The sequence below is a fragment of the Schistocerca americana genome, chromosome 9 (genome assembly GCF_021461395.2).
Source record: "Schistocerca americana isolate TAMUIC-IGC-003095 chromosome 9, iqSchAmer2.1, whole genome shotgun sequence".
In the NCBI taxonomy this organism is placed as follows: Eukaryota; Metazoa; Arthropoda; class Insecta; order Orthoptera; family Acrididae; genus Schistocerca; species Schistocerca americana.
In genome coordinates this window covers 53,292,671-53,312,300 of record NC_060127.1, presented here as the reverse complement: position 1 = coordinate 53,312,300, position 19,630 = coordinate 53,292,671, and the positions used below count along the sequence as shown (strand labels likewise).

The window sequence follows — 19,630 nt, the reverse complement described above, 5'->3', positions numbered from 1 at the left end:
AAAAACAATAATACATGACAAATATTTACAACTCAAACTAATAAGCTAATGTACCATTTCACAGGTCCCAGGTGCAATGATTGTCATTTTTTTAATGAACACTACATGAAGGAATCATTTTACAAACACTAATACACTTTTTTTATTTATAAGGTATTAAACATGTAATAGAACTACTATAATACTTATTTACAATGAACACATTACTGCACTGAAACACAAATCAGTTGGTTCTACTGAGAAATTCATCAACAGAGTAGAAGGAGCTGGCCACCAATAAATCCTTTAAGCTTCTCTTAAGCTGAATTTCATTGGTTGTTAAGCTTTTTATGGCTGCTGGCAAGTTATTGAAAATGTGTGTTCCTGAATAATGCACACCTTTTTGTACAAGAGTAAGTGACTTTAAATCCTTGTGAAGATTATTCTCATTTTTAGCATCAGTTCCATGAATTGAAATGTTGGTTTGAAAAAGTGATATGTTTCTAATGACAAATTTCATTAAGGAATAAATATATTGGGAAGCAGTAGTTAGTATCCCTAGTTCCCTAAACAGGATGTTCTTGAGTTCATACCACATATAACTCTTACTGCACGTTTTTGTGCCCAGAAAACTTTAGCTTGGTTTGATGAATTACCCCAAAAAATAATCCCATATGACATTATGGAAAGAAAGTAAGCATGGTATGCCAGCTTTTTCATTTTTATATCCCCTATGTCTGAAACAATTTGCATTGCAAATAAAGCTTTACTAAGACTTGTCAGCAGTTCTGTGGTGTGCTCTTCCCAGCTTAATTTATTATCAAGCTGTAACCCCAAGAATTTAACACTGTCCAGTTCTTCCATCTGCTTGTCATCGTATGTTAGGCATATACTCATGGGACACCCCTTACAAGTTCTGAACTGCATGTAGTGTGTTTTTTCAAAGTTTAGTGACAAAGAATTGGCTAGGAACCAGTGATTAAAAATATTTTATTAGCCGATCTTTCTAAGACTACACTTGATTTGGTATTTATTGCAACGTTTGTATCATCAGCAAACAAAACAAACTTGGCATCTGGCAATGTTACTGATGAAACGTCATTGATATACACAAGAAAAAGTAAGGGCCCTAAAATGAAACCTTGTGGGGCCCCACATGTAATTAGTTCCCAGTTGGACGATGCCTGATAGCTTAATACATGTCTCTTTCCTAATAATACCCTTTGTTTCCTGCCAGAGATATAAAATTTGAACCATTTTGCAGCATTTCCTGTTACACCATAATATTCTAATTTACTTAAAAGGATATTGTGATTTACGCAGTCAATGCCTTTGACAGATCACAAAATATACCAACTGCCTGCGATTTTTTGTCCAATGACAGTATGTTATTTGAGATAAAATGGTTATAAAGCCAATTGTACATTAATTTTTGTAAAATTTTTGAGAATACTGGCAAAAGTGAAATTGGACAGAATTTGATGCTATTTCTTTATCTCCCTTCTTAAACAGTGGCTTAACTTCGGCATATTTCAAACATTCAGGAAATACTGCACTGATAAACGCCTAGTTACACAGATTGCTTAATAAGTTACTTAACTCAGAATCACATTCTTTAATTAACTTTGTTGATATTTCATCATACCAACTAGATGTTTTTGATTTTAAAGATTTCATGATGGACATTATTTCTGCTGGGGTAGTGGGAGTCAAATTCGTATTATGGAAGTTACTTGAAATGTCTGGTCTGAGGTATTCCATAGCAGCATATACAGAACCTGACAACCCCATCTTTTCAGTAAGAGTTATAAAATGTTTGTTAAAAAGTTCTGCAACACTATGCACATCTGTCACCAATGTATCATTTACTCTTAATGCTATTTGTCCCTCTTCATGTCTGGTTCTACTGGTCTCCTCCTTCACTATATCCCATATTGTCTTTATTTTGTTATCTGATATGGTATATATTCCAGAATGAGATTTTCACTCTGCAGCGGAGTGTGCGCTGATATGAAACTTCCTGGCAGATTAAAACTGTGTGCCAGACTGAGACTCGAACTCGGGACCTTTGCCTTTCGTGGGCAAGTGCTCTAATAACTGAGCTACCCAAGCACGACTCACGTCCCATCCTCACAGCTTTACTTCCACCACTACCTCATCTCCTACCTTCCAAACTTTACAGAAGCTCTCATGCAAAACATGCAAGAATAGCACTCCTGAAAGAAAGGATATTGCAGAGACATGGCTTAGCCACAGCCTGGGGGATGTTTCCAGAATGAGATTTTCACTCTGCAGTGGAGTGTGCACTGATATGAAACTTCCTGGCAGATTAAAACTGTGTGCCGGACTGAGACTCGAACTCAGGACCTTTGCCTTTCACAGTAGAGCACTTGCCCGTGAAAGGCAAAGGTCCCGAGTTTGAGTCTCTGTCTGGCACACAGTTTTAATCTGCCAGGAAGTTTCATATCAGTGCACACTCCACTGCAGAGTGAAAATCTCATTCTGGAAACATCCCCTAGGCTGTGGCTAAGCCATGTCTCCGCAATATCCTTTCTTTCAGGAGTGCTATTCTTGCATGTTCCGCATGAGAGCTTCTGTAAAGTTTGGAAGGTAGGAGACAAGGTACTGGCAGAAGTAAAGCTGTGAGGACGGGGCGTGAGTCGTGCTTGGGTAGCTCAGTTGGTAGAGCACTTGCCCCCAAAAGGCAAAGGTCCCGAGTTCGAGTCTCGGTCTGGCACACAGTTTTAATCTGCCAGGAAGTTTCATGATATATATTATCTTTTTTTGTAATATATTTGCTTTGATGTCTGTATTACAGTGTTTAATATTTTGCAGTATTTCTTGTAATGTGCTATAGCATCAACACCAGAACTGTTTCGGATTGACAGATACAGTTTTCTTTTTGTTTTAGAAGATACCCCTATTCCTTGAGTAATCCATGGCTTCTTTGTAGACGTTGCTCTAACCTTGGTTAGTTTTGGGGGAAAACAGTGTTTAAATAAGGTAAGGACTTTATTAGCAAAAAGTGTTATATTTTCAGTCATGCCATGAACACTGTAAACATCAGTCCAGTAAATGTCTCATCATTACGTATAGGACGAGTCAGATGTAAATTTTTGTAATTCCGCAGTTCTCATGAAATTTGCATTTGCTTTTTGATATGTCATATATGTGACCAGGCAGATGTGCAATTGTGTAGGTCTGCAGCTTTCATAAGTTTTGTATATGTTTACATGATACAGTAATCTCTAGAATTATGTACAACCCCTAATGACGTAGTGATACCACACACACACAGAGCCTGTTATGATGCGAGCTGTGACATTCATTGGCACCTCTTCTGCTAGCGCCATCTCACGACACGGCAAGAATGTGTAAGAACAGAGCTGGAGTTGTGGTAGTACCTAGCTTGTGCTTGTATGTGATGGAGACACTTAACATTTATAATGTCACCTCTCTTGGACGCCTATGTGCTACTTACGACAATTTTGTAAGGCCTGCATGTTATAGGCAACTATTAATATAACCATTGTTTGCCTTGATGTTGTAACTTGTATGTGTCCTAAGATATGTTACTAAATTTGTATGTATACATGTTATATAAGTGGAATCTAAGCCCACTTTTTAGTGTTTTCTGTCCTCCCTAGATCTAATGATGGCGGCTTTAGTTTCGATGAAACCGGTAATCATGGAATAAAAAGAAGTCCTGCAATCTTGGCTACCAGTTTATGGTTTTACAATTGTATTACATGATCAGTCACAGACATTTATACTTAATTATTAACACAACTACAAGCATTTATACTGAATTATGTACATAACTACGAACATTTACCCGTATATACTAATTTTAACATATTTTCTCATTTTTTCATCAAAAAATTCTGTTACATTATAAAATGGATTTTCAACCAGCCAGCTGTACAGTTTCCTTTGAAATAATTTGGAAGGCATGGACCATACTGAGGGTGGTAATTTGTTAAAGGTTATTGGGGAGCTGACTGCGGATGTGTGGGGTGTTTTTACTAATCTGTCACAGAAATTCCATTTTAATTTTTCCTGTAGTGTTGTGCTGGAGTATATGTCCACTGAAATGAAATTCTTTGATATTTGTTTTAATATACACTACTGACCATTAAAATTGCTACACCAAGAAGAAATGCAGATGATAAACAATTATTCATTGGATAAATATATTAAACTAGAACTGACATGTGATTTCATTTTCACACAATTTGGGTGCATAGATCCTGAGAAATAAGTACGCAGAACAACCATCTCTGGCCGTAATAACAGCCTTGATATGCCTGGGCATTGAGTCAAACAGAGCTTGGATGGCGTGTACAGGTACAGCTGCCCATGCAGCTTCAACACTATACCACAGTTCACCAAGAGTAGTGACTGGTGTATTGTGACGAGCCAGTTGCTCGGCCACCATTGACCAGACGTTTTCAATTGGTGAGAGATCTGGAGAATGTGCTTGCTAGGGCAGCAGTCGAACATTTTCTGTATCCAGAAAGGCCCATGCAGGACCTGCAACATGTGGTCGTGCATTATCCTGCTGAAATGCAGTGTTTCGCAGGGATCGAATGAAGGGTAGAGCTACGGGTGGTAACACATCTGAAATGTAACGTCCACTGTTCAAAGTGCTGTCAATATGCGAACAAGAGGTGACCGAGATGTGTAACCAATGGCACCCCATACCATCATGCCGGGTGATACGCCAGTACGGCGCTGACGAATACACGCTTCCAATGTGCGTTCACCGTGATGTTGCCAAACATGGATGTGACCATCATGATGCTGTAAACAGAACCTGGATTCATCCGAAAAAATGATGTTTTGCCATTCGTGCACCAGGTTCGTCGTTGAGTACACCATCGCAGGCACTCCTGTTTGTGATGCAGCTTCAAGGGTAACTGCAGCCATGGTCTCTGAGCTGATAGTCCATGCTGCTGCAAATGTCATTGAACTGTTCGTGCAGATGGTTGTTGTTTTGCAAACATCCCCATCTGTTGATTCAGGGATCGAGACGTGGCTGCACGATCTGTTACAACCATGCGGATAAGATGCCTGTCATCTTGACTGCTAGTGATATGAAGCCATTGGGATCCTGAACCCACTGATTCCATATTCTGCTAACAGTCATTGGATCTTGACCAACACAAGCAGCAATGTTGCGATATGATAAACTGCAATCTCGATAGGCTACAATCCGACCTTTATCAAAGTCGGAAACATGATGGTACGCATTTCTCCTCCTTACACGAGGCATCACAACAACGTTTCACCAGACAATGTCAGTCAATTTGTGTATGAGAAATTGGTTGGAAACTTTCCTCATGTCAGCACGTTGTAGGTGTCACCACCGGTGCCAACCTTGTGTGAATGCTCTGAAAAGCTAATCATTTGCATATCACAGCATCTTCTTCCTGTTGGTTAAATTTCACGTCTGTAGGATGTCATCTTCGTGGTGTAGCAATTTTAATGGCCAGTAGTGTATATATATATATATATACACACACACACACACACACACACACACACACACACACACACACACACACACACACACACACACAATTGTAAGTATATTGAGCTTTCTAAGCAGAGGTCAACAGTGATCTATTGGTCCATCCCTACACATTTCTCTTATGATTTTTTTTTGTATCCTCAATGCATCACCTATACACCTGGAGTGGCCCCATACTAGCAGTCCATAATAAATGTGAGACTGGAACAGTCCCAAATATGTCAATCTTAAACAGTTAGGAGTAACTATGTCTCTCAGTTTCCACATCAGGTATGTTACTCTTGAATTCTTCTGCAATTTTCACTGATGATATTCTCCTCAGCTCAATCTGGAGTCAATATGGAATCCTAAAAGTTTAACTGCTCCAGTTCCTATATCATTAGATAGTCCCAATAGGAGATTCTGGGTCCTGTCAGGATTAGACAGCAGTTTGTTAGAGGAGAACCATTTTACTGCACGTTTAGTAATTCCAGTGACATTTGTTGTAATACTGCTGTGTCCTGGTGAGGTGCAATTATTGTTGTGTCATCTGCCTAGAAGACCATAGATTGAGGAACATGATGTGGCAAATCATTGATGGTAATTATGAAAAAGAATGGTCCAAGCACTGATCCCTGTGGTACCCCTGTCTCTACCATTTTTATTAGAGAATATCTGTTTTTCACTGAAGCATATTGTTTTTTGTGTCTTAAGTATGAAACAATTATTTTAGTGCTGTAGTTTCTCAATCAATATTTCATAAGAGATACAATCAAAGGTCTTACTTAGGTCACATAAAACCAGTGAGGCTTTATCCCTATTTTCAAAAAGCCATGATTATCTGATTCACAGTGCCAAGAACTGCTGAAGAGGTATTTTTTCCTAATCTGTAACCAAACTGCTGTTCCAAAGGACATTATTTGCTCCAAAAAAAATCACTTAATTGATTGTTTATAATAGTTTTAAATATTTTGGAAATTACAGGAATTGTTGAGAGTGGGCAATAATTTTGGGGGAGATATTTGTCTCATTTTTTAAAAAATTGATATAACTTTTGACATTTTTAATGATGCAGGGAAAATTTCAAACTGAAGACATTTGTCAAAAATGAAAGCTAAAGCCTCACAGATGAAATGAATAGTTTTCTTGATAATGTAGCTGTATCCATAGTTTTAGAGTTGGAGAAATTTTTTATTGCTTTTATTACATTTGTGGATGCAAAATTTTTCCACTGAAAAGACTGTTTCACTGGCGGCTGCTTACCAGCTAGTTCATTGCAGATGTGTTGCTCAAGTTTATTCTGTTTCCAGTTTCTTTCACTGAAGACACAAAGAACTCATTCAGTTGGTCTGGTTCAAGTGATACTTCCTGTGTGTGGTTGGGGGATTGTTCTCGTGTGACTATCTATCATGCAATTTTGCACTTGTTTGGAGCAGTTTCTATAAACATTTCATTTTTTCTCATTAAGCAGCTTAATTTTATAAAAAAATTATACTTCAGATACTTCCTACAATCTATATCAGCTTGTTTGGTATCATTCACACCATTCTTTGTATATGCACTTTGCAATAACAACATTTGTTTCCTAATGTTTTCAAGTTCTTTAGTGTACCAATTTTCTAACTTTGTTTTAGGTTTACATTTAAATTATAATAGTTTTTCTTAGTGGTGAACAAGTGTATGACACTTAAATATATTAGCTAAAGAATCTCTCAAACAGAGTTTTAAGATTAGTTTGTCCAATCTGTGTTTCATTCAAAAAGACCCATTTTATACAACTTAGTCTATCAGCAAACAAAATTCACAAATTCGTCTTTTTGAGCTCTCAGCCAAGTCATCTCATTTTTGTCATGGGTTATATTGGTGTGATATGGCAGATTGCTGCAGTGTGTGAGGAGTAATGATCCATGGTCAGAGGAACAGCCATCCGCATAGCTAACTGCTGCTTTATGAGAGCTCTTTTATTTCTACAGAATCAGTTTAATGACCTTAAGATATTGAAAAAAGATCTTGATACTTGCTTGTTACAGTTTGACATTTCTATACTGAAGCCACCACAGACAGCAATATTTTCTTTTTTCCTTAATATTTTTTCTACAACTAGTTCAAAATTTTTCAAGAATACTTCTACCACTCTTTTCAGAGATCTATAGAGGATTAGAACTATCATATGCTCATCTATCAGCTCAACTCACAATCTACTTCAGAACAAAACTGGCTTACACCAGGTTTTGTGAATTTCAAACAATCTTTGAGCAAAATTACAACAATACTGTTTTTTTCCTCTTTTCTACACATAATGCTGGCCACAACATATCCTTGAGGAACATCTACATCTACATATACATCTATGTGATTACTCTGCTATTCACAATAAAGTGCCTGGCAGAGGGTTCAGTGAACCACCTTCATGCTGTCTCTCTGCCGTTCTACTCTCAAATGGCATGTGGGAAAAACGAGCACTTAAATTTTTCCATGCGAGCCCTGATTTCTCCTATTTTACTGTGATGATCATTTCTCCCTATGTAGGTGGGTGCCAACAGAATGTTTTCGCAATTGGAGGAGAAAACTGGTGATTGAAATTTCATGAGAAGATCCCGTTGCAACAAAAAACGCCTTTGTTTTAATGATTGCCACTCCAATTCACGTATCACGTCTGTGACACTATTTCCCCTATTTCATGATAATACAAAACAAGCTGCCCTTCTTTATACTTTTTCTATGTCATACATCAGTCCCACCTGATGCGGTTCCCACACCGCACAACAATACTCCAGAATAGGGTGGACAAGCATAGTGTAAGCAGTCTCTTTGATAGACCTGTTGCACCTTCTAAATGTTCTGCCAGTAAATAACAGTCTTTGGTTTGCACTACCCACAACATTATCTATGTGACTGTTCCACTTTAGTTTATTTATAATTGTAATCCCTAAGTATTTAGTTGAATTTACAGCCCTCAGATTTGTGTGACTTATCGCGTAATCAAAATTTAGCTGATTTCTTTTAGTACTCATGTGAATAACTTCGCACTTTTCTTTATTCAGGCTCAATTGTCACTTTTCTTGCCATACAGATATCTTATCTAAATCATTTTGAAAGTTGTTTTGATCATCTGATGACTTTACAAGACAGTAAATGACAGCATCATCTGCAAACAATCTAAGATGGCTACTCAGATTGTCTCCTGTGTCATTAATATAGATCAGGAACAATAGAGGGCCTATAACACTTCCTTGGTGAGCGCCGGATATTACTTCTGTTTTACTCGATGACTTTCCATCTATTACTACGAACTGTGACCTTTCTGACAGGAAATAATGAATCCAGTTGCACTACTGAGGTGATACTACATAGACACACGGTTTGATTAGAAGATGCTTTTGAGGAACGGTGTCAAAAGCCTTCTGGAAATCTAAAAATATGGAATCAATTTGACATCCCCTGGCAATAGGACTTATTACTTCATGAGTATAAAGAGCTAGTTGTGTTTCACAGGAATAATATTTTCTGAATCCATGCTGACTATATGTCAATAAATCATTTTCTTCGAGGTACTTCATAATGTTTGAATACAGTATATGTTCTAAAACCATACTGCAAGTCGATGTTATTGATACAGGCCTGTAATTCAGTGGATTACTCCTACTTTCCTTTTTGGGTATTGGTGTGACTTGAGCAATTTTCCAGTCTTTAGGTACGTTTCTTTCTGTGAACAAGTGGTTGTATATAATTGCTAAATATGGACCTATTTTATCAGCACACTCTGAGAGAAACCTGACTGGTATACAATCTGGACCGGAGGCCTTGCTTTTATTAAGTGATTTAAGCTGCTTTGTTACACCAAGGATATCTACTTCTATGTTTCTCATCTTGGCAGTTGTTCTTGATTGGAATGCAGGAACATTTACTTCATCTTCTTTGGTGAAGGAGTTTCGGAAAACCGTGTTTAATAACTCTGCTATAGTGGCACTGTCATCAGTGACTTCACCACTGTTATCGCGCAGTGAAGGTATTGATTGTGTCTTGCCACTGGCGTGCTTTATGTATGACCAGAATCTCTTTGTGTTTTCTACCAGATTTCGAGACAGAATTTCATTGTGGAAATTATTAAAAGCATCTCGCACTGAAGTACACACCATATTTCGAACTTCTGTAAAACTTTGCCAATCTTGGGGATTTTGCATTCTTTTAAATTTGGCAAACAAAAATATCTTTTTCAGATTCAGTTAACCCGTGTTCCAAAACATAAACTGCATCCAATTTTTTACTTCTACAATAATGTTCTAATTCTAGTATTTTATTCCTAATTCTGCCCGAATTGATTTTTAGTGCTGTGAGTACTTTATGTATGTCAGTACTTTGACCTATTGTGCCAAGCTGTGTAACTTACACATGGGATAGATCTCTCCTTGTTCTTCCCTGATATCATATATAATACTCATCCTATATTGTGGCTCTTCTTGGTCTCAGTTTCATTCTCTGTTTGTTTGCTGCCGCAGTTACAGATGATAATTTTGGTATATTTCTTCTTGGTGTGGGGCACATTTTCTGGATACTTTCTGGTGCTGCTGGTGTTGATTCTTCTGTGGAGCTTTTGTAGTTTAGTTTACTTTCTACTGATGATTTTAGAGGACTCACTTGTTCATTGGTAGATGTATTTTGTGTGCTGTCCTTGTTTGATTGATGGCTGTCAGTGGGGAGGATTCCTCTTCACAGTATTAGCATCAATCCTTCTGCAGAGGATTCAGTGTTTTTGTTTCCTGTCTCCATTTCTAATTGAGAACCGCTTTCAGATGTGGAATTCCTATAATTTTGTGTGGACCTTCATATCATAGAAAAACGTGCTCATTTTTTTCTTTAATTGTGAACTGTGATGAAAGACTGTCAATGGCACCGTGTCATTGTGTTTAAAAGTAGGGATGCTTGCTTTTAAACTATGTTCTTGCACTCTGCATTGTGCATGTCTGTTGTGTAGGTACATGATGAAAGATCCCCAGGATATCGTAAAGTTAAAATTTATTAAAAACAAAAAATGTGACACAGACTGACCTTAAGCATTGGCAAAGATGTTAATTATGAATGCATGGTAAAGCACGGAAAAAAAAGAGAGAGAGAAAAAGAAAAAGAAAAACTCATTCATTTTTCTTTATACATGATTTTGTTTCTCACTCTCTTGTATGTAGAAGTTGTGTTAAGAAGTGTCGTCCAGAATATGATGGGCTGTGAGTGTTCTGTGTCATACATATTTTAAAATAAGAAAAAATTTGATACTGGTATTAAGTATTTTTGATTCAAGTGAAGTGAAACCAAGTAAGGGGGATTTTCTTATTTATGATACACACTGGTGTACTTGAAGTCTGCTGCCTGCAACTACAATTGAAATGTAAGAGAAGAAGTCCGATAGCCTAAAATTCATACAAGCACAGAACATTTCTAATAAGGCAATTGTGTTATCTCCTTTAAATGTTTTTCAAATGCGTATGTATTTAATAATTTTTTTATTTTTATTATTTCAACACAACTGTCAACCTGTGTGCTGGGACTTCAGGGCACTGGTTTTGAGTAGGTTTTGTTAACTATTGTTATAATAAGAAATTTCTGTGACATTGTTATTAGTCATAAACAACTAATTCTCTGTATTTTCTGTTTGCATGAATCACAATGGGGAGCATGTAAAGCAAAAAGGCAAAAATTGAGGAGAAAATTTTGGAAAGGAATAAGAATTGGACACAGGTTATGTAACATTTTCCATAGTAAGCTGTTTTGTTCGGTGCAGCAAATGTAGGATGGCTACACAAGTTGTTTGTATGGTTACACTTTGTAGTGCCTCTTTTGATGTAGGTAGAAATGTTTACCTCATTATTCATTTCCTTGAATTTTATGGTGTAAAATTTACAGGAATTTTTTGGTGTGATACACGTTTTCAGTAAAACATAAAGAACTGTGACACAATAGTTTGCATATCATAATAGATGTAAATCAGGCTTTGACATTGCATAAATAACAATTAGCATATGAAATTTTAATGTTTTTTGTGAAATTTTTATTTTTGCATATTCATACAACATGACAGAAGAATACATGTCCATTATTGATAGCAATAGGGAGTATGCAATCAGCCAAGATGGTATAGAATTGCTTCATCAAACAAATGAAGTTCAAGCTCCATGCATGCCTGTTGCAGAAGGTTTAGGTAGGTTAGAGATGAGTGTCACAGGTGTGACAAATGATAGCAACACTCCACAGCAGAATAACCTTGACAACACAATGTTTACAAGTGATGAGACAATGTCACGCATCTCCCAGAGTGATGTACTGTTCACGCATGAAACATCGGAGAGTGATACAAATATCGATCTTGACAACACATTACAAACACTATTTGTTCACAACACAAATATTAACTTGGGAAGTACAGCTGAAAGCAACCACAGTAGTACAGCTGAAGCACTGCTATGGCAGTTACTATCTAACATAAACATGAAATTTGATAATATGAACACCAATCTCAGTGATGTGAAACACAATATGAACACCAATTTCAGTGATATGGAACAAGATATGAATACCAAAATTGATAATTTGACACACAATCTGAACACTGTCATACAAGATCTAAATATAATGAAACAAAAACAAAAACAAGTATTCAAGGATTTGCAAGACAAGGTCTCACAGAAATTTAGTGACTTAGCCAAAAATTTTTGCTCTGACATTGACACAAAATTGAATGCTATGAAAAAAACAAGTAAAGCATGAAGTACTTTCTGAAGTTAACAATAACATTACAGAGCTAAAACAGAAGGTAGATTCTTTTAATGACCATCATGATTAAGTTGAACAACAGATAAGGAAAATCACAGACGCAAACACACATATTGAAGCCACACAAAACCAGTTGTGTCTGACAGTAAAAAAGATAACCACTGTCATTAACAAACTAAATAAAGTGTATGAAGGTGTACCTCTAGCTGTAGGACAGCTTACTTTAAGGGTAGCAACAATAGAAGTTTACTCAGCATGTGTAAGAAGGAGAGAGAGAAGATAACGGCACAGCAGCTAATGACACAAATTGGTGAAGTACCCACACACTGCAACTAACTGAAATTACTCCATGTAATTACTCCAGGTTCACCCATGGTCTAGTGGTAGCACCTTTGATTCATAATCAAAACACCTTTGATCCTAGCCGGCACGGTAGCTCAGCGTGTTCGGTGAGAGGGTTAGTTGCCCTCTGTAATAAAAAACTGAGTTAATCAGTTAACAACGAGCTTAATCGGATGTCTTACGACGTCTGCCCTGAGCAGATGCAACGAACGAAAGTGAACAAAATGAGATTAAAAAAAAAAATCCTGGGTTCGAATCCCGCCGCTGCTTAAATTTTGATTAATAATCAGCATTGGTGGCCGGCCGAATACTTCTGGCATAAGAAGTCACCCTCATTCTGCCAACAGCCTTCTCAAAGAGGGCGAATGAGTGGACACAGGTTCAGGGCACTCCCTTGTCCAAGGGGTGGGAAACTGCCGCTAAAGACGGAAGAATCAGCAATGATCAATGGCATCAGGCTGCAGAAGGCAATGAAAATCACTGGATTAAAGACATGTAACATGTATCCACAGGACATGTCACCTGTAATTGAAGTGTCATGATGATCTCTCCCTTGGCAAAAGATTCCGGAATAGTCCACCATTCAGAGGGGACTGCCAATGGGGAGGTTACCATGAGAAAAAGATTGAATAATCAATGAAAGGATAATAATGATCTACAAGTCGGGGTGTGGAATGTCAGAAGCTTGGACATGGTAGGGAAACTAGAAAATATGGAAAAGGAAATGCAACGGCTCAGTCTAGGTATAGTAGGGGTCAGTGAAGTGAAGTGGAAAGAAGACAAGGATTTCTGGTCAGATGAGTATAGGCTAACATCAACAGCAGCAGAAAATGGTATAACATGAGTAGCATTCATTATGAATAGGTAGGTAGAGCAGACAGTGTGTTGCAGTGTACAGTTCAGTGACAGGGTCGTTCTTATCAGATTCGGCAGCAAACCAACACCAACAACAATAGTTCAGGTATACACGCTGACGTCACGAGCTGAAGATAAAGAGATAGAGAAAGTGTATGAGGATATTGAAAGGGGAATACAGTATGTAAAGGGGGGTGAAAATCTAATAGTCATGGGGGACTGGAATGCAGTTGTAGGGGAAGGAGAAGAAGAAAAGATTACAGGACAATATGGGCTTGGGACAAGGAATGAGAGAGGAGAAAGACTAATTGAGTTCTGCAACAAGTTTCGGCTAGTAATAGTGAATACTCTGTTCAAGAATCACAAGAGGAGGAGGTCTACTTGGAAAAGGCCGGGTGATGCAGGAAGATTTCATTTGGATTACATCACGGTCAGACAGAGATTCTGAAATCAGATACTGGATTGTAAGCGGTACCCAGGAGCAGATATGGACTCAGAACACAATAAGTAGTGATGAAGAGTAGGCTGAAGTTTAAGACATTAGTCAGGAAGAATCAATATGCAAAGAAGTGGGATACAGAAGTACTAAGGAATGATGAAATATGCTTGAAGCTTTCTAAGGCTATAGATACAGCAATGAGGAATAGCTCAGTAGGCAGTACAGTTGAAGAGGAATGGACATCTCTAAAAAGGGCCATCACAATAGTTGGGAAGGAATCTATAGGTACAAAGAAGGTAACTGTGAAGAAACCCCAGGTAACAGAAGAAATACTTCAATTGATCGATCAAAGGAGGAAATACAAAAAAGTTTCAGGAAAGTCAGGAATAGAGAGTTACAAGTCGCTGAGGAACGAAATAAATAGGAAGTGCAGGGAAGCTAAGACAAAATGGCTGCAGGAGTAATGTGAAGACATCAAAAGAGAAATGATTGTTGGAAGGACAGACTCAGCATACAGGAAAGTCAAAACAACCTTCGGTGACATTACAAGCAAGGGTGATAACATTAAGAGTGTAATGGGAATTCCAGTGTTAAATGCAGAGGAGAGAGTGGATAGGTGGAAAGAATGCTCTGAAAGCCTCTATGAGGGGGAAGAGTTGTCTGATGGGATAGAAGAAGAAACAGGTGTTGAATTAGAAGGGGATCTAGTATTAAACTCAGAATTTAAAAGAGCTTTGGAGGACTTAGGATCAAATAAGTCAGAAGGGATAGATAACATGCCATCAGAATTTCAAAATCATTGGGTAAGTGGCAACAAAATGACTATTCATGTTGGTATGTAGAATGCATGAGTCTGGTGGCATACCATCTGACTTTTGGAAAAGCATCATCCACACAATTCCGAAGATGGCAAGAGCTGCCAAGTGCAATAATTATCGCACAGTCAGCTTAACAGCTCATGCATCCAAGTTGCTTACAAGAATAATATACAGAAGAATGGAAAAGAAAATTGAGGATGCACTAGATGATGATCAGTTTGACTTTAGGAAAGGTAAAGGTATGAGAGAGGCAATTCTGACGTTGCAGTTAATAATGAAAGCAAGACTAAAGAAAAATCAAGACACATTCATAAGATTTGTTGACCTGGAAAAAGCATTCAACAATGTAAAATGGTGCAAGATGTTCGAAGTTCTGAAAAAAGTAGGGGTAAGGTATAGGGAGAGATGGGTCATGTACAACAGCCAAGAGGGAATAATAAGAGTGGACGGCCAAGAACGAAGTGCTCGTATTAAAAAGGGTAGCCTTTCTCTTGTATTGTTCAATCTGTACATCGAGGAAGCAATGATGGAAATAAAAGAAAGGTTCAGAAATGGAATTAAAATTCAAGGTGAAAGGATACCAATGGTACGATTTGCTGATGACATTGCTATCTTGAGTGAAAGTGAAGAAGAATTAAATGATCTGCTGAATGGAATGAACAGTCTAATGAGTACATAATATGGATTGAGAGTAAATCAAAGAAAGACAAAGGTAATGAGAAGTAGGAGAAATGAGAACAGCGAGTAGATGATGTTAAGGAATTCTGCTACCTAGGCAGTAAAATTACCAATGAGGGATGGAGCAAGGACATCAAAAGCAGACCACAATGGCAAAAAGGGCATTCTTGGCCAAGAGAAGTCTTCCAATATCAAATATCAGTCTTAATTTGAGGAAGAAATTTCTGAGAATGTATGTCTGGAGTACAGCATTGTATGGTAGTGAGACATGGACAGTGGGTAATTAGAACAGAAGAGAATCGAAGCATTTGAGATGTGGTGCTACAGACGAATGTTGAAAACTAGGTGGACTGATAAGGTAAAGAATGAAGAGGTTCTGTGCAGAATCAGAGATGAAAAGAACATGTGTAAAACAGCGATAAGGAGAAGCGACAGGATGATAGGACATCTGTTAAGACATGAGGGAATGACTTCCATGGTACTAGAGGGAGCTGTAGAGGGCAAAATCTGTAAGAGGAAGACTGAGATTGGAATGCATCCAGCAAATAATTGAGGATGTAAGTTGCAACTGCTACTCTGAGATCTAGAAGTCAGCACTGGAGAGGAATTTGTGGTGGACCACATCAGATCTGACACACTACGCCATCGGAAAACACCAATGAGTTGTAGTTAAGCCCCAGGCTATTGACCTCTCTGGGAGTGGGGGTAAAGCAAAACTATGAACATGTTTCATAAAGTTTGACAAACAAGGTCACATCAAGGATGATCTTTATCAGTATGAGTTAGATACAACAAATAATATCTAGGAAGAGCAAGTACAAGCAATCATTAAGGTGAAGATATTTAATATTGACACACAGTTAATTTTAGATACAGGTTCAACTACCAACCTAATGTCAACTGCATTTTTCTGTGAATAGAAGAGATGCAAATTCCCAACATTTCCTGTCCAAAATTGCAAAGAGCAAACTGCTACAGGCAGTGAGACTACATTGGTTAAGCATCAGGCACTTATTCAATTACAAATCGAACAGTTTAAAGTGAAGTGAAATTTTCTTATAATTGACAAACTTATAGTTAATTGTCTTATTGGCATGGAGACATTTAGAACATACAATACACAGATTGACATATTTAATGATAAATGCCACTTTTATGTAAAGTATGAGATTTGTTCTATTGGTTTAGTGAAAACACCTGATGAAAGTAACAAAAACAAACCAGAGTCAAATGTAATAGTACAATATTCCTTTCCAGCTGTATGTTTCACAAACAAATTTGATACTGAACAAGATGCAAACAATGGGGTTAGTTATGAACTGGTAGAACAGAAACTAAGTGGATCACAGATACTAAATGATATGCAATGACAAGAACTTTCTAACTTGTTATTTAAGTATGCAAATGTTTTCAGTAAGGAGCCAGAAGTAATCAACAACTATGAATATAAAAATGAAGTCTACCCACATGAAACATTTTGTGTTATGTCATATCCTATTCCATGGGCAAAACGAGAGGCAGTAATGGAAGAGATAAATCATATGATTAAATGGGGAATCATACAACCTTCATTTTCACCCTATTGTAGTCCTATATTACCAGTAAGCAAACCGGACGGTTCTGTAAGATTAGTTCTCAATGCTAGAGATATTTGAAAGGGTTGATAATATTTCTAGTAATTTATTATAAGAACTCTGCAGGGGTTGATAATGTTTCTAGTAATTTACTGAAATATTCTTGTGTGTGGATAAGGGACATTCTCTGTCATACTTTCAATGCTTCCCTTCAGAAAGGTGTTGTTCCCAGTACTCTTAAGTTTGCCACTGTGAAGCCCCTGTACAAGAAGGGTGATAAAACCGAATTAACTAACTATTGACCTATCTCTTTGCTGACAGCTTTCTCTAAAATTCTAGAAAAATTAATACATGGTAGAATTACTGATCAGCTCATTTATTTATTTATTGTTCGATGGGACCAAATTAAGGAGAAGTCTCCATGGTCATGGAACGAGTCAATACATGAAATTATAACACGAAAGTAGAAACAGATAAAATGAAATATAAGTAACATATTCAGGCGACAATTCATAAATTTAAATAAAGAAAATCAACAATGTAACACTGGAATTTGCTTAATTTTTCAGCTCTTCCAGGAGCTCCTCGACAGAATAAAAGGAATGAGCCATGAGGAAACTCTTCAGTTTAGACTTAAAAGTGTTTGGGCTACTGCTAAGATTTCTGAGTTCTTATGGTAGCTATTGAAAATGGATGCAGCAGAATACTGTACTCCTTTCTGCATAAGAGTCAAGGAAGTGCATTCCACATGCAGATTTGATTTCTGCCTAGTACTAACTGAGTGAAAGCTGCTAACTCTTGGGAATAAGCTAATATTGCTAACAACAAATGACATTAAAGAAAATATATACTGTGAGGGCAATGTCAGAATTCCCAGACTATTGAATAGGGGTCTACAAGAGGTTCTCGAACTTAAACCACACATAGCTCGAACAGCTCGTTTTTGAGCCAAAAATACCCTTTTTGAATCAGAAGAATTACCCCCAAAAAAATACCACATGACATAAGCATATGAAAATATGCAAAGTAGACTACTTTTCGTGTTGAACTGCCACTTATTTCAGATACTGTTCCAATGGTAAATAAAGCAGCATTTAGTTTCTGAACAAGATCCTGAACATGGGCTTTCTACAACAGCTTACTATCTATCCGAATGCCTAGGAACTTGAACTGTTCTGTCTTGCTTATAATATGCCCATTCTGTCTGATCAAAATATCGGTTCTTGTTGAATTGTGAGTTAGAAACTGTAAAAACTGAGTCTTACTGTGATTTAGCATCAAATTATTTTCCACAGGCCACAGACTTGTTTCATGAACTACATTATTTGATACTGTTTCGATATTACACACAAGATGCTTCACTACCAAGCTGGTGTCTTCAGCAAACAGAAATATTTTTGAATCACCTGTAATACTAGAAGGCATATCATTTATGTAAATAAGAAAGAGCAGTGGCCCCAACACCGACCCTTGGGGAACGCCCCACTTAACAGTGCCCCATTGGGACTGAACATCACTACCACTCTCAATATTGTGGAGAATTACCTTCTGCTTTCTGTTCTTAAAGTAAGAGGTGAACCAATTGTAAGCTACTCCCCTTACTCTATAATGGTCCAACTTCTGCAGTAATATTTTGTGGTCAACACAGTCAAAAGTCTTCATTAAATCAAAGAAAACACCTAGTGTTCACAACCTTTTATTTAATCTGCCCAAAACCTCACAGAGAAAAGATAATATAGCATTATCAGTTGTTAAACCATTTCTAAAACCAAACTGTACATTTGACAGCAAATTATGTGAATTTAAATGCTCCAGTAACATTGTATATACAACCCTCTTGATAACTTTAGCAAACACCAATGGCATAGAAATAGGTCTATAATTGTCAGCATTATCCCTGTCTCCCTTTTTATACAGTGGCTTCACTACCGAGTACTTTAATCGGTCAGGAAACCGACCCCTCCTAAAGGAAAAGTTACAGATATGGCTAAGTACTGGGCTAACATACATAGAACAATACTTCAATATTCTGCTAGATACCCTGTCATATCCATGAGAGTTCTTGGTCTGTAGTGATTTAATTATTAATTCAATCTCCCTCTTGTCAGTATCATGGAGGAGCATTTCAGATAACAGACTCAGAACACTTTTTTCTACAAGCACTATATGATTCCCTGTTTGGACTAGGTTTCTATTTAGTTCACCTGCTGTATTCAGAAAGTGATTATTAAATACTGTACATATTTGCAACTTATCAGTAACAGACATTCCCACTACGCACTGATTCTATATCCTCGACCTGACTCTGCAGACCAGCCACTTCCTTTACGACTGACCATATGGTTTTAATTTTATCCTGAGACTTAGCTATTCTATCTGCATACCACATACTTTTTGCCTTCCTAATAACTTTTTTAAGCGCCTTACAATACTGTTTGTAATGGGCTGCTGGATTTAGATTTTGACTATTTCTAACGTTTTGATATAATTGCCACTTTGTTCTACAGGATATTCTTATCCCTCTAGTCAGCCACCCAGGCTCCCTTTTTGTGCTAGTACCCTGTTTTGAACATTCTAATGGAAAACAACTTTCAAAGAGCACAAGAAAAGTCTTGAGGAAAGCATTATATTTATCGTCTACTGTATCAGCACTATAAACATCTTGCCA

The 19,630-nt window shown here is 37.4% G+C and overlaps 1 protein-coding gene and 1 non-coding gene across 2 annotated transcripts in view; both read left to right on the top strand.

The window, feature by feature from the left end:
- Window positions 1-19,630, top strand: part of LOC124550921 (chymotrypsin-like protease CTRL-1) — a 155,786-nt gene that overhangs the window by 78,887 nt on the left and 57,269 nt on the right. The gene's annotated exons all lie outside the window — the stretch shown is intronic.
- Trnal-caa lies at window positions 2,643-2,717 on the top strand. The gene has a single exon. It is a non-coding gene; the product is annotated as a tRNA-Leu (tRNA).